Source organism: Tenrec ecaudatus, chromosome 1 (genome assembly GCF_050624435.1).
Source record: "Tenrec ecaudatus isolate mTenEca1 chromosome 1, mTenEca1.hap1, whole genome shotgun sequence".
Taxonomy (NCBI): Eukaryota; Metazoa; Chordata; class Mammalia; order Afrosoricida; family Tenrecidae; genus Tenrec; species Tenrec ecaudatus.
In genome coordinates, this window is record NC_134530.1 from 260,570,431 (window position 1) to 260,587,040 (window position 16,610).

Sequence of the window (16,610 nt, forward strand, 5' to 3'; positions counted from 1 at the left end):
GTGCGACTTAGCACCGATTAAGAATACAGCTTTCCTCCAGTACCTAAATGCTTCCTCCCCCCACCCCACCCCCACTACCATGATCCTAATTCTACCTTGCAAGTCTGGATAGAGCAGAGGTTGTACACTGGTGCAGATAGGAGCTGGAGGCCAAAATCAGCTAAAAGTACTATAAAAGCCCCCCAAATAACCTCAAAGTCCTAAAATCCTTCAGTTCTCCACCGTCTTGGGCTTGGAACAATCCAGGCATTACCAAATCAAATGCTCATTTTAGGTGGGAAGTGGGGGCACTGGAAACACTGCATGGGGCTCAATCCTTCTCTGCATGCATGTGAGGGGTTTCCAGGAGTTAGAATTTCAACTTAAGTGATTTATTTTTTGTTTTTTTTTAATCATGTGCCTGGCACCTGCTGGAAATTTCTTCCTCGCTGTTTTGTTGTTGTTAACCCCATTTCTAAGATTGGAGATAGAAGGGCCAGGCACAATAGGCAGTTTACTTGACTAAATCTGGCTTGTGAACCTGCTTCTGTCTGGTTCCCCATTGCCCTCAGTCATTTTAATGGAGGTGCTGTGAAGGGTGTGGGTTCAGCAGCCGCACACTGCCTCATCTCGCCTCCTGGTTGATGGGCTGTGTAGCCTTATGTGAGTTGTTTAGTCTCCTACCAAGCTTGTGAGATCACTACTTTTATTAGCTTCATTTTATGGAGGCTATGAGAGGTCAGGCGAGTGAAGGCTTACAGATTGCCTGGCATATAATATGCAAATGATAGTGAAGATATATAACTAAGTGTGTCTCTGTTCTTGGTTCTGTCAGTACCTGGTGTGGCCACAAAAGGAGAAACCTGGTCTCCTGCTATTTTGAGCATCTAGTGTGAATGGCAGGAGATAAGTCACATGCTAATGCACCCTGGTGGTGTAGTCCTAAAGCACCATGGTGCCCGGCTATCAAAAGATTTAGTGTCTGGGGTCTTAAAGGCTGGAAGATAAACAAGGGGCCATCTAGCTAAGAAACAACAAAGCCCACATGGAAGAAGCACACCAGCCTACCCTGACATGATCGCTGAAGACAAAGCAGGTGCATAAGCAAATGCGGGCATGTTTTCTTGATGTGCACTCACCCTTTACATAAAACTCTCTCTTATACATACGAGTTTCTGTGGATTTGTTTCTCTAATGCACCCAGACTAACAAAAGCAGCGTGGAATGCACTTAAGAAGCCTAGACAAGGGCAGGGCAGGATATTTGGAGGGACTGGATCCAGAATTAGCGAGGAAGGAGCCCTAGTGGGGAGACGGGCTGCTAGCTCCCTGTCCCAAGGGGGACAATGAGACTACTGGCTCCCATGAAGATTTACAGTCTTGAAAACTCCATATAGGGTCACTGTGGTTGGAATCCTCTTGATGGCAGGGGCCTTTTGGGATTGAAGGTGGAAGCCACCAGTGACTTCCTGCCATTGAGCCAAGGAGCCTCCGGGGAGTATGTGAACTTCTGGAATGCAGTAAACAGCCTCTGCACATCTGCTTTTGCCCAAGTCATGCCCTTGGCCTTTGCTTAAACACATTCATCCAGAAGTGAACCATCAAAGCTGCTCCCTTGAGAAGCTGAGGGCTGAACCCTCTGGTTCCACTCCGTGAGCATTTCTGGTCTGGGTACCTGCACACGCAATGTGCTTTTGGAAGCAGTGCTCCCTGGGTATCAGTGTGATTTGGCTTCTCTGGGATAACATGATGAATGCTGAGAGGGGGTGGATACTAGGGGGTTAAGTTCCCTGACCATTCCCTAGCCTAGGGGAAAACTTACTATTTAAAGTAAATTTTAGACAGAATCTTTAGAAAGATAAATTGTTTACTTAATGTACACAATTACTCCCCAACACATCTGTTTTGTGTCTGCTCAACTCAACCTCATAGGTTGTGGATGACCTTGAGCAGGTGCTCAAAGTCACAATGGGTTTCCATCAGGATTGAGAGTTCTGCTTTCTCAACTCTCCAACTGGTTATTAGCACCATAGTCTCATTTCTATTTATGTATTTACTTTGTTTTAGGGGAAAATGACTCCCAATTCAACTATATTTTATTATGAACTCCTTTGCTAAGTTTTACACAAGAAAAAGGCAAAAATCGCTGTTCTGGATGAAGGAGAGCATCTGCACGAGGCCACAATGGTGTCAGAAGGACCCACAGCCACTTACTTAAATAAAACGACACCCATTCTGTCCTGCTGACTCTGACTCATAGTGACTCTGTGTAGGGATGCTGAAGTTGCTACCTTTACAGGAAATGATAACCTCATCTTTCTCCTGTGGAATGACTAGTGGCTTCGAACCAGCGACCTTGCTGTTAATAGTCCAGCACTATCCAGCATTACCACCTGGGCTCCTGAAAGCTTAAATAAGACATGGAAAACAAGCAACTTTGTCACAAAACTGTGACTGAAGACAGATCAATTCATGGCGTTGCAGGAGGGCCTGTGAGAGCATGAGCGGGACCTTCATTGGGATGTGCACACGACCATATGTCGCTGAGTCTGGTCCGGGGAGTGGATGCAAGCACACTGCCTGAGGGCCAAGCTTTCCACTGCCAGTCAGCAATAGGAAAGAACTCAATGGCGGCTGGATCTGTGGCCCTTCAAAATGGATGTAGGCGCTCCACATAGACTCTCACTATGAGCCAAAGCCTATTGCTCAAAATTTAAGCTAAAATACAACTTAAATGCCTAACATTCTGTTTCCTTAAACTAGGGTACTGCCAGGATCAGCTAGAGGCCTGGATTACCTATTAGGTCTGAACACCGATCTCAAATCACTTCACATGATCCATTCCACCAGTCATGTCAAGGACAACTAGAGGTCTGCATGAGCGAGCCCAAATCGCCTCCTCACTTACCCATTCCAGAGGCTGTGCCTGTATAACCTGTCGACTAACACATTCCCATATGCCGTGATTATGAAAGCAGCCATCCTGCTGGAATGAGGACCAATCACAATGCAAGGGTCAGGGTCAATGGGAAAGCAAGATAGGGGCTGAGGGGAGCCAAGAGGGGTCCCTTCACTCAATCCCTAAACCTGATCTAATGTCACTAGACTGGGGTCTTCCGCAAATCTCAAGGGGACCCGATTCATGATTGAAGTGAATTGTGCTTACTCAATCTTTGTTCTGCTTACTGTCCTGCTGTGCTGCCTCCTCTTCTTGCTTTATGTGTGTGGCTCCCTCTGTTGTGGTGACAAATGGCTTGAGGGGGACTTGACATAGGGAGAAAGTGCACCCACATCAACTGTCACCAGAAGCAGACACTAAGTTCATTTCTCTCACCTCACAGAACTGTGCACACCAGACACTGGTAGAGCTGCCCGGAAGGGGAACCCTTAGTGCAGTGGTTCTCAACCTGTGGGTTGTGACCCCTTTGGGAATCATATGACCCTTTCACAGGGCTCACCCAATTCATAACTGTAGCAAAATTACAGTGATGAAGTAGCAAGAAAATAATTTAATGGTTGGGGGGTCACCACAACAAGAGGACCTGTATTAGGAAGGTTGAGAACCACTGCCCGAGTGTGTTTAGGATTTTGCTGCCCTCAAGGTCACCAGACATTCCTGAAGGCAGAGCCACTGGAGGAAGCCCTTCTGGGAAATGCCCTGAAGCCAGGTCTCAACCAACTCCATCCACTCTCACCCTCCTAGATCCTAGGCCGCATGGAACTGCTCCCTGCCACTTCGAAGACTATAAGTCCATGGGAGCAGAAAGCCTCCTCTTTCTTCCTTGGAGTGGTGGCTGGCGAGTTCAAACTGCTCGCCTTCTGGCTAACATAACCCACAGAACAGCTCCCCCTGAGCTCAGTTTGGTTTGCCGCACAGCACACATTGTGTGGAACCTTCTGAAGTAGCTGTGCACATGTGCAGGTCGGGGGATTTCACACAAGATGCAGATTTCCACCCTCTCTTGGAAAAAAATTTTTTTTGCAAAGGGCTTGTATTCTCTTCTGGATCTGAGTAGCAGCTACTCTCATGCAGTCATAGCACCTGCATGCATGCACAGTCCTCGCAACTCCCTAATGTCTTATGCCGAGTCTGCTCCATGCTTTTCTGTGTCCTATGTGGCGCTGTAGGCACCCAAGGCATGGGCTCTGCAGCCTGGGTCCAAATCTCTCCTTCCCACTTCCTCACTGTGTGGTCCTAGGCTCATGACTTTATCATCCTGTGCCACTGATTTTTCATCTGTAAAGTGAGGCAAGAAGAGAGTCCACACATAGGCATGTTAAGTGGAATAATTGAATTATTATATGCAAAAACTTAGAACGGTGCTTGACATCTTGCAAATACTGTTAGGTAGCTTAGCTTAGGAACTGGGTCATCCATGACATAGGCTCAGGTTCAAACTTCCGGCCAGGAAGGGGTGGTCCACTTAGGTGGGCGTTACACCTGGATTGGCCCATCTGGGCCAGGTAAATTCAATCAAGCCAATGGGGTTGACCAGGACCGTCAACCATGCCTCCCTATGGAGGAATTGAAAAGGCAGGATCTTGACCTCTCCAATGTCTCCCTTCACCCACTTTTCTGTTGTCCGTCCTCCAGGGAGGAGGTCACATGTAGATCCTTGTAATCGGTTCCCTCTTTCCAATCCACCCTCCCTCTACCCTCCCAGTATCACCACTCACAAATTATCAAGGGTTCATCAGGGAGAGGGGAGTGGGGAGGGAGGGGAAAAATGAGAACGATGTTAGGGGCTTAAGTGGAGAGCAAATGCTTTGAGAATGATGAGGGCAATGAATGTACAAATGTGTTTTATACAATTGATGTATATATAGATTGTGATAAGAGTTGTATGAGCCCCTAATAAAATGATTAAAAAAAGAAAGAAAAGACAGCATCCCAGAGCCCACTGAGTGACTTTCTCTTCAGCAGCTTTTAGGCAAGCTGTGCAGGGGTGAGGGGCCCTGAGGGGCCTGTGTAAACCTGAAATTCTTCTCTCAAAAAACTCACTTGGGTCACAATCCAGGCTTCGGAGTGAATTCTTTCTCGTGCGAAGCCAAGGACTGAGGTATATCTCTCCCAGGAGAGATCTAACCATAGTATCTCTTATTATAGCATCAGGAGCCCAGGTGGTGTAGTGGACTATGCATCAAGCCGCTAATCGCAAGGTCAGGGGTTTGAAATGACTAGCCCGTCCGTGGGAGAAATATGAGGTTGTCTGTTTCTGTAAGGCAATGGTTCTCAACCTTCTGAATGCCGCCACCCTTTAATACAGTTCATGTTGTGGTGACCCCCAACCATATAATTATTTTCATTGCTACTTCATAACTGTAATTTTGCTATTGTTATGAATTGGGTGACCCCTGTGAAAGGGTTATTTGATCCCCAAAGGGGTTGCGACACACAGGTTGAGAACCGCTGCTGTAAGGATTTAAAGTCTCAAAACACCAAAGGGGTAGTTCTTTGTCCTATTGGGTCAGTATGAGTGGGAGTCAATAAAATGGTAGTTAGTTTTTTTCTGCATCATTATCAGATTCTGGTGGCAATCTCAGTCATCCTGCATTGTGGTCTGGTTTGAACTCCGGTAGATCTGTGGGAAATGGCTGCCCTGGTTTGAGGTGAGGGCCACGGTGCTTCAGTGATAGATCTCTCATCGTCTTTCACCGGGAGGACCCAGGTTCAATTTGCAGCCAATGTGCCCCAGACTGTCAGTGAAGGTTTGTGTGTTGCTACGACACGGAGCAGGCTTCAGTGGTGTTTCCAGACTGAAATAGAATAAGGAAGAAAGACCTGATCATCCCCATCCACACATCGACCTATGGCCCTCCACGGTTGGCTTCCCCTCCCAGCCCTGGTGGTACCACAGACTGGCACACTGTGCACCGCTGCCCATGAGGTGCCCATGAGGTGCTCATGAGAGGATAACTCGACAACCACAGTCAAGATCAACAGCTTGAACTCCATTCTGGGTCTATGGAACCAACCTTCTGAAATGAGGTCGCATTGCTATTTGGGACTGGGAGGATGCCTCTGTGATATGGATTGCACTCTGGATCCCAAAGGGGACTTTTACACACAGCCACATAGCAGCTCCGGAAATTGCCATAGTAGAAGCCAGGTTAAAAAAAAAATGAAGCTTCTACTGACTTGCTCAAAGGAGGCCAGAGGTGGATGGGGCGGGGGTGGGGGGGTGGGGAGGGATACTCCTCTGGAAATGGACAAATTTGTTTCCTTACATATCCATCATGATTTTTGGTCCTGAAAGAAAAAGAAGAAAAAAAGCAGACGAGAGAAGGAAACGGAGACTGACAGTCATCCTGTTGGTATTCCCACAGCATCCCCTTCCTAAGCACTTGCTGCCATCTCATCCAACTCCACTCAGTTTTTTTTCACCAGGCAATGATGCAGAAATGTCTGTGTACTCCAGTTTGATTGTAGTTGGGCAGCGTTTATGGGTTTGGCTTTCAACTCAGCATGGCAGGACATCTAGAAGCAATTATAACTAGCACCTGCCCTGTCTGTGCGGTGGGCAGGCAGTGATGGATTCCCAGTCTCCGGGACACCAGTGCTCCCTCCCAGCTCAGGATAAGGATGGTGACACTCGGCCTCCTTGTTGTCTGGGGAGCTCAAGGAGCTCTCCTCCGAAACCTCAACTTATGGGCATTTCTTTGAGTGAAGACATCAAATTAGTGACTGGAAAGGAAGGCATAGATGATTATTGGTGACAAGACAAGCCTCAACCACCTCCAGAGAGCATGTCTCGTAAGTGCAAAGTATGGAGAGGGAGGAAACAATTGATCACAAATGGAATAGACTCTGAGTCTCGCCACACAATGTATGTGCGTGGTCACTGAGGCGCCAACATTATGGCTGGAGGACGGATACGGTTTGTGCAGCCGTGATTGCCATTCAGAATGTGCCGCGCTCACAGGGAATCCAGGGTGGATGATCCCTTCAGGACCAGGCATGTGAGGGACGATACTGGGAGGGTAGAGGGTGAGTGGGTTGGAAAGGGGGAACTGATTACAAGGATCTACATGTGACCTCCTCCCTGGGAGACAGACGGCAGAGAAGGGGGGTAGGGAGAGTCCAGATAAGGCAAGATATAACAAAATAACAATCTATAAATTATCAAGGGCTCATGAGGGAGTGGGGAGCGGGGAGGGAGGGGGAAAAAAAGAGGACCTGATGCAAAGGGCTTAAGTGGAGAGCAAATGCTTTGAAAATGATTAGGGCAAAGAATGTACAGATGTGCTTTATACAATTGATGTATGTATATGTATGGATTGTGATAAGAGTTGTATGAGCTCCTAATAAAATGTAAAAAAAAAAAAGAAGAAGAAGAAAGAAAAAAAATCGGGACTGTTCCGCCCCCCAAAGAAAAAAAAGAATGTGCCATGCTATTGTGAAAAATGATTTTTTATTCTGAGCAAATCTCTACTTCCACTTGCTTTAATGCTTTGCCAGAGAGCAGGGGACTCTGGGAGGGGTGGGGGCGCACAGGGCTGGGCTGACCTCAGGAACTCATGTGTAAAGGGCTTTTTCTCACTTGGAAGCAGGCTGTTCTTTCTGGTAAAGCTTGTTTGTGAACCTTGCCACATCTGCGTCCGAAGAGGGAACTGAAGGTGACAAATGCCACGAGGAGCCCCGGGCACATCTTGTTTCATTTGAATCCCAGTTTTACCTTTCCTCCTTTCTGGGTTCTGAAGCATCAGATGGGTGCCAAACGCTTCCACGGACAACTAAAGCTGAACAAGGTGGAGGCAGATGAAGAGCAACGGGAGGTTGGTGTTTGGGAGACTGAATACTTGGGCTTCCTAGGCCAGTCCAGTTGGTGGTTAGAGCCCTGTTTCAGATTCCACTGTAATCTCCTAGTGTCCAAGGACCAAGTGGCTCCTAAGTCCAGAATTTCTGTTACATGTGTCACCAAGGAGGAGTTGGGCTAAAATGCATTGAAGAATAAAGCAGGAGCTTGGCTTATGAATCCACTCTCTGATTCTGAAATTTCAAAGGCTCCATGCACAGACATTTCAACACTGAAAGCACAGCAGGGAAAACCAAAGACTTGGGCTTCCTCCTTGTCCCTCTTTTCGGGCTTTTACGGTTTTCCAAGGCGCCTCCCTGAGCCGAGTGTTGTATAGGTCAGGTTTAAAGATGTCCTAGTTCCGAGGGACTTGCTGTTCTGCTTTCTTTTTCAGGGAGACCTGGTTTCTTGTCTTGTGGCCAAACACAGAGCACAGATGTCTGTGGGCCTCCTCCCTTTCCCCTGACCTTTGCTCTCTTCTCTGGATACACTACTGACCTGTTCTCCCTTACAAGATCTGAACTGCTCACAAACTTCGATGAATTCTCATCCTAGCAAGAAGCATCTGAGCATCTTATTAGAGCCTGTATGAGTTCTGTTCTGGATGCCTATTTGTGCAACTTCAGGGTCTGGCATGGAAACATTCCATGTCCACAGACCCGCACAGATAATATAAACTCCAACAGTAGTTTAAGGTTTAAGGTGGTAACAGGGAACGCTGGGGCCTGTGGCTCCTGGTGAACCTCACAGGCTGTCTAAAGGGGCTACTTCCATCTCAATGTAACCATACAGGAATGTAGACCTGTTAGGTAGCAAGACAAGGGGTTGTTCCTCTCCATGCTTAGGGGGCCCCCTACAGGAGGTTGGAAGCCAATGCAGGCTAAAGGGCATGCACCAATTCAAGGCCAAGCCAGGAGAGCTTAATTGACGCCTCACAGCTGAAAGCCCTTAAAAGGCTGGAACCTTCCCTTCAGCTGCTTCTCTGCCTTCCGCTCAGCAGGGCTGGGTGTACAGTGTCATGAGGGTGCCCGTGTTCAGTTTACTGTAACGCCGGAACCTTCTTCTCTCCTGTATATAAACCCACTCGGATCACCAACCAGGCTTTGGTGTGAATTTCTTTCTAGTGTGTAGCCAAGGACCGAGACATTTCCCACCCGAGAAACCTACAGACCCAGACTTACAATAAACCCATATGTGTGTGTGTGTGTGATACACACACACACACACACACACACACACACACACACATATATGGCAAGAGGTGAACAGGTCTAGCCAGCAATGGTGAAGAGGGCCCTGGGATTGAGATTGAGAATGATTCTGAAGTAGAATCCATAACCCTTAGAAATGTATTGGCCTGCTATACCAATCCAATTACCCTCAACCTTCTTCAAAGAATTGGAAAAACTGACCACCAACTTCATATGGAGAGGGAAGAAACCCAGAATTAGCAGAGAACTCCTCAAGAAGAAGGACACAATTGGAGGACTCGCCCTACCTGATTTCAATGCCTACTACACAGCTACAGTGGTCAAAACAGCATGGTACTGGCACAATGATAGACACTCAGACCAGTGGAAAAGAATAGAAAGCCCAGGAGTAAAATCATCAGCATATAGACAACTGATCTTCGACAAGGGTCCCAAAAATGTCAAGTGGGAAGCTTGGCTTGTGAATCCACTCTCTGATTCAGAAACTTCAAAGGCTTCGTGCACAGACATTTCATTATTGAAAGCACAGCAGGGAAAGCCAAAGACTTGGGCTTCCTCCTTGTCCCTCTTTTCGGGCTTTTATGGTTTTCCAAGGCGCCTCCCAGAGCCGAGTGTTGTGTAGGTCATGTTTAAAGATGTCCTAGTTCCGAGGGACTTGCTGTCTGCTTTCTTTTGCAGGGAGACCTGGTTTCTTGTCTTGTGGCCAAACACAGAGCACAGATGTCTGCGGGCCACCTCCCTTTCTCCGGACCTTTGCTCTCTTCTCTGGATACACTACTGACCTGTTCTCCCTTACAAGATCTGAACTGCTCACACACTTCGATGAATTCTCATCCTAGCAAGAAGCATCTGAGCATCTTATTAGAGCTTGGATGAGTTCTCTTCTGGATGCCTATTTGTGCAACTTCAGGTCTCTGGCATGAAAACGTCCCATGCCCACAGACCCACACAGGTAATATAAACTCCAACAGTAGTTTAAGGTTTAAGGTGGTAACAGGGAACGCTGGGGCTTGTGGCTCCTGGTGAACCACACAGGCTGTCTAAAGGGGCTAGTTCCATCTCAATGTAGCCATAAAGGAACGTAGACCTGTTAGGTAGCAAGACAGAGATTGTTCCTCCCCATGCTTATGGCGCCCCCTACAGGAGGTTAGAAGCCAATGCGGGCTAAGGGGCATGCACCAATTCCAGCCCAAGCCAGGAGAGCTTAATTGACGCCTCCCAGCTGAAAGCCCTTAAAAGGCTGAAACCTGGAGACCACCACCTCTTCCCTTCAGTGCTTCTCTGCCTTCCACTCAGCAGGGCTGGATGTGCAGTGTCATGAGGGTGCCCGTGTTCAGTTTACTGTAACGCCGGAACCTTCTCTCCTGTATATAAACCCACTCGGATCACCAACCAGGCTTTGGTGTGAATTTCTTTCTGGTGTGTAGCCAAGGACCAAGACATTTCCCACCTGAGATTCCTAACAGACCCAGACTTACAATAAACCCATATTTTTATATATAAGGCAAGAGGTGACCAGGTCTAGCCAGTAATGGTGAAGAGGGCCCTGGGTTTGAGAAAGATTCTGAAGTAGAATCCATAACCCTTAGAAATGTATTGGCTTTAGGGAAGGGCAAAGAGGGCTGGGTTGAGAAAGTCTCTGGCATCCAGTTCAGACTTGACTTTTGGATCCTGAATCCTTCAGCAAAACCTTGCCCTCCAGCCAGACCTTCCAATAACCATCTTCTCAGAGCCTTGTTGAGTTCTCATAATACATTACACCTGCCATCCTATGAGCAGCTACCAAACCTAGGCACTTTTTTCAAAGACAAGCTCGCTCTCTCTACCCCTAAGAGTAGGTAGTTTGGGGATGATGGATATGAGATACCACAGAAGGCAAATCTGTTATCTTCCATGATGCACAAAACATGCTGTCACAACCAGGACTCGTGACAATCCCTGAGTTTCCTAAATTGCTTTACTGCTGCTTTTTAAATTAAGCCTCATTAACTTGTCATATACTGTTAACAGGGATGGCCCTGAACTAGATGAATAAATTAAAGCTCTCCTCATCCTGTGCTTTTATATGAATGTGTTAATTATTTTTGTCATTAGGGAGAATATGGAGGCATGGAGCAATACCAAATGGAGTTTGACAAAGTGTTGGTGTTTGCTGGGAAACGTGGTGCGTGTCAAATACAATCCGTCACCCAGTGAGTCTGCAATTAACACCAAGGGACCAAGGTAGGATTCCCTGTCATAAATAACCTTCCTCCCAGATGCTAATGTGGACCCAGCAGGATCCACTGTTGTGTTGTAGCAGTTGTACACGGGCCCTTAGAGGAGACAGAGCTGGTGTTTGAAATGAGTTTTGTTTGCCCCCAGTTGGCTCACAGATTTGTTTTTTAAATGGCATAATCACTAACATTTAAACACAGGGTGATTTCACATAACAATCAGCAGCTTCTGAGAAATGGAGAGGCCCGACTCTGCTTGTTGACAGTGCACCTCTGGAAGACAAGGGGGGCACAGAGGAACTGGGGGAGCAGTCAGATGTGGTGATCAGAGTTTGGAATCCTTGCTTTCCACATACATGTGTCAAGGAGTTCAAGGGTTCAGAAATTTAGGAGGGAAGTTCCAGAAGACAAGTTTGTGTGGTTGATAATAAACCAATATAGGGGTTGAGATTTCAATCTGTTGGCTATTTGTGCCTGGTAGCCACCCAGCCCAGAATTCCTGACCTCGCTGACCTTGTGAAACAAGGACCATTCCAGAATGACATAGAAGCAAGCACGGAAGCAAGGGCATCCATTACCCCGAATGCATAGGGGTCGAGAACTAAGTGCTTTCTGTAGAAACGCCCCAGAAGGCAGACCTTTGGCTGGAAAACGTGTTAGGGAGGGACTGTTAGTATACCTATTAGTATAGGGACTGGCACGTCCATTACACATGCTCAGACGTCCGAGCTACCGGCTCATGAAGCAGTGGCGCACTGCATGCTCAGAAGTTCAGGTTTCAGCCAGGAGGGGGAGCTACTCCTGGGTGGGCGCAGCACTTGCTTCGGCTCACCTAGGCCAGGTGAATTCAATTCAACAATTCAGCCAATGGGATCGGCCAACGTCATCCACCACGCCTTCCTAATGCCCATAAAACTCACGGGAATCCCAAAGCAGGCCTCGGCGTGAGCTTCTGCGTGAGCTGATTCTGGCGCGGAGCCAAGGACCCAGGCATACCTGTCCCCGGAGAGGTCAAACCGAAGCGGTGCTGTGTGACTGGGAGCTATGAGGTAAGCCGGACCCAGGAGTGGGCCCTCCCATGCTGGTCTCACGGGTTCTGGGCCCCTCTGGGCTCCTTTCACTTCACCACCCTCGGGAGAATTGGTGAGTTGCCTTCACCTGGCCTAGGTGAGCCAATTTGGGTGCCGCGCCCACCCCACACCATGGAGGCCCCTGGGGACACTCTGTAGTGCATTGCCGCAGCCCCAGCCTTTTGTGTCCGTCTTTGTGTGCGGGACTTGAGGGGTTTCTCTGTGCCTGCCTTCCCAGGAACTCGCCTGCCTGCCCAGGCTGCATTTGGGGAGGGGGCTGGGACGCTGCTGCCCGGAGGCCGGGAGGATTTCGACTCCCAAAGCCCTCTCGAGGCTCAGTGGTGTGCCGGGGCTGGGGGCGCCCACGTCCACCCTGTTGGCTTTGGCAGGACTCTGGCTGGGTGGCCGGCCCCAGGCTGGCTTTGGGCTAGGCCGCAACCTGCGGCCTCCATTTTCCCAGTCACTTGACCCCACTCCCAGGCAGAATGGGGCCACCTGTGTCTGTTGTAGCTCCTGTCTGTTCCCAGAAAGAAAAGCACCCAGACCGCCGGCAAGGTCAACAGAACCGTTTCCTGTGCACGGACCGTCAGCTCTCTTGAGAGGAGACTGAGTGGTCCCCGGTCTAATTTTCCAAAGGTTTTTATACTTTTGTAATGTTCAGGTGTGCAAGCAAGCAGAGCACAGAAGCGGGGTTTTGTGGTTAGCCATTCTTGGTTGAACAAAAACTGCTCTGGTCGTTCTCGCAAGCCTTCTGAACATCCATTTCCTTCAGGACATTCCCTTGGGCTACGTCTGCACAGCCTACCTCCCCAATATCAGCTAGTTCATTGACAGTTCATAGCTAGTTTATTTACCGTTCATAATGGCTTCTGTCAGCTCAGACTGGCTTCTCTCGTTAAGGTTGTTTAAGCTTCTCCCAGAGCTGCTACATTCCCGCCTGTTCTAAGCCAAGTTCAAGTCATTGAATCTGTGCTAGCCAGCCCAGTGTATGGTGGGCTCAGCGCTAAGCGTTTTATGGCTTGTACTTTCTGTGTAAGGACTGCCGCTAGCTTATTGGTTATTGGTCCAAATGTGAGGCTTAGCAGGAGGAGGATTAGGGGTCTGGCTAGGGCCGTTACTAGGCTAGTTAGCCAGGTTGACCAATTAAAAAGCTTTTCAAACCAATTGGTTCCTTCATTTCTTGTCTCTTTCCTCTAATCTTTTCCTAACCAGGGCTAAACTATCTTTAACGATTCCTGAATGCTTTGCATAAAACAAGTTTCTCCCAATGCCGTGCATAGCACTCCTTGTTTCAAAAAGAGCAAGTCAAGCCCTTGGCGGTTTTGCAACACAACTTCTACAAGGGAGTCTAAGGATCTTTCTAAATGGGAAACAGGTTTTTTTAATCCCTGTAAATCTAAATCAGTTTGCTGACTAACAGTCTGATAGTTTAAGTTTCCTTGTTTTAAAGCAACTGACCCGACTGCAGCTAATCCCATAATCCCAAGCCCTGCTAACAGTGGGTCCAACATTGGGGCTGTTTTAACTCATCCAGAAATTCCAAAGTGATCCCTACACCTCCTTCACCAGAATACAGGTACACTTGGGGAACAACATGTACTAGCACACAAATACCCGGGCCTGCTGCTAATACTGGGGAAAGAGACAGGGTGTTAGTCCTGTGGAACAAGTAAAGCAAGTACTCCTTGGAGTAGATAACAAATAAGGATCAACATTTGGTTCAATGGGAACAGTTTGAAGGCAAAAGTCTTGATATATTTAAGGGTTAATTAAATGAAGAAAAACACAATCCTTGCCCTTGCAAATCTTTTAAAGTGAGCTTAGAATTGAGTCCATTCTAACCTCACCTACAGTCTGCTTCGTGTAATCCTTCTTACTAACATTTCTAATTGGATTACACTCTGCACCAATAGAGCTATTTGTAGCTGTACCTACAGAATAAGGGGAGCAGGGTTCAGACAAAGCCAACAATCAGCTGCGAGGTGAGGATTTGAGTTCATAAATTGGAATACAGCATCCAGAGTATCAAAACAGAGAAACTTGAGGTGGCTCCTGAATGGGAAGGGCCCTTTGAGTTGGGTTGGTGGTGAATGGGAAAGTTACTGAAGAGTCTGTAGGGTGCGGCAAAGGAATCTTTTGTTTCTTAAACATTTTATTAGGGCCTCATACAACTCTTATCACAATCCATACGTATACATACATCAATTGTATAAAGCACATCTATACATTCTTTGCCCTAATCATTTTCAAAGCATTTGCTCTCCACGTAAGCCCTTTGCATCAGGTCTTTTTTCCCCCCCCTCTCTTCCTGCTCCCCCTCCCTCATGAGCCCCTGATAATTTATAGATTATTATTTCGTCATATCTTGCCCTATCTGGTGTTTCCCTTCACTTCCTTCTCTGTTGTCTGTCCCCAGGGAGGAGGTAAAATGTAGATCCTTATAATCAATTCCCCTTTTCCAAACCACTCTCCCTCTACTCTCCCAGTATCGCCCCTCACACCCCTGGTCCTGAAGGTATCATCCACCCTGGATTCCCGGTGCCTCCAGCTCCTATATGCACCAGTGTACAACCTCTGCTCAATCCAGTCTTGAAAGGTAGAATTCGGATCATGGTAGTTGGGGGGAGGAAGCATCCAGGATTTGGGGAAAAGCTGTATTCTTCATCGGTGCTACATCGCACCCTGACTGACTCATCTCTTCCCCTAGACCCCTCTGTGAGGGGATCTCCAGTGGCCAACAAATGGGCTTTGGGTCTCCACTCTACACTTCCCCCTTCATTCACTATGGTATTTTTTTATTCTGGATGATGCCTTATACCTGATCCCTTTGGCACGTCGTGATCGCACAGGCTGGTGTGCTTCTTCCATGTGGGCTTTGTTGCTTCTGAGCTAGATGGCCACTTGTTCACCTTCAAGCCTTTAAGACCCCAGACACTATCTCTTTCGATAGCCAGGCACCATCAGCTTTCTTCGCTACATTTGCTTATGTACCCGTTTGTCTTCGGCGATCGCATCATGGAGGTGTGCAGCCAGTGATATGATTTTTTGTTCTTTGATGCCTGATAACTGATCCCTTCGAGAACACGTGATCACACAGGCTGGTGTGTTCTTCTTCCATGTGGGCTTTGTTGCTTCTGAGCTAGATGGCCGCTTGTTTATCTTCAAGCCTTTAAGACCCCAGACACTATCTCTTTTGATAGCCGGGCACCACCAGCTTTTTTCACATTTACTTGTTCACCTGCTTTGGCTTCAGCAGTTGTGTCGGGATTGATGGTATAATCCTGGTGTTGGAGATCCACCGGTCTGGGGGACTGGTTAGGAGTGGTTCAGCCATAGGTCCCCCTACCACAGCAATATCCTGTCCCAGTGTAAGCTTCCTAGCTTCTATGACTAGGATGGCCGTGGCAGCCTCAGCTCGCATGCAGCTTGGCCATCCTGCAGCTACAGAGTCCAGTTTCTTTGAAAGATCGGCCACACGTCTCTTCCATGGCCGCAAGTTCTGAGTTAGCACTCCTTTTGCTGTGCCTCTGGCCTCACAGATAGACGATTGGAAGGGCTTTTCTATGTCTGGAAGGGGAAGAGAGGGTGCCCATATGAGCGACTTTTTTAAGGATTCAAAGGCTTGCTATTCTACTTCAGTCCATTTAAGTTCTTTTTCCTTTCCCCAGTACTTGCACATAGGGGGTTGGTTATTTTTGCAAATCACAAATTCCACAATGGACAGTACCTCACAGCTCCTAGAAACTCTTGCACCTGCCTGTTAGTCTCACGTACTGGGATTTTGAGGATCACCTCAATGCGGCTGGGGGACAAGGTCCGTTTTCCCTCCTCCAGTTGGTAGCCTAGGCATACAGCTTTATGAACACACAGTTGAGCCTCTCTTGCAGACACCCTGTACCCCAATTGGCTAAGGACAATTAACAGGTCCTTGGTAGCCCTTTGGCATTACTCCATGGTTTCAGAGGCCAGGAGGAGGTCATCTGCATATTGGAGCAGGGTGGTTTTGGGGTGTTCCTCCTTGTATTCCTGTAAGTCTTCACTGGGTTGACGTATGAGGGACAAGGGTATGGAGAGCAAAGCATCCTTTAAGTCCAAAACAGTGTAACAAATTCAGTTTGACGCAATAGTACTCAGGAGGGTCTCGGGGTTTGGTACGTGGGGTGGACAGTTTCTACCCTCGCATTTACCTCTCCGAGATCCTGCACCAGTTGGAAGTCCTCAGGTCCTGGCTTCTGCAGGGGCAGGAGGGGAGCATTCCATGTGGACTTGCAGGGCACCAAAATGCCTGTCCTTTTGAGTCTGCATATGTGAACAGCAATATCCACCTTTGCTTTCCAGG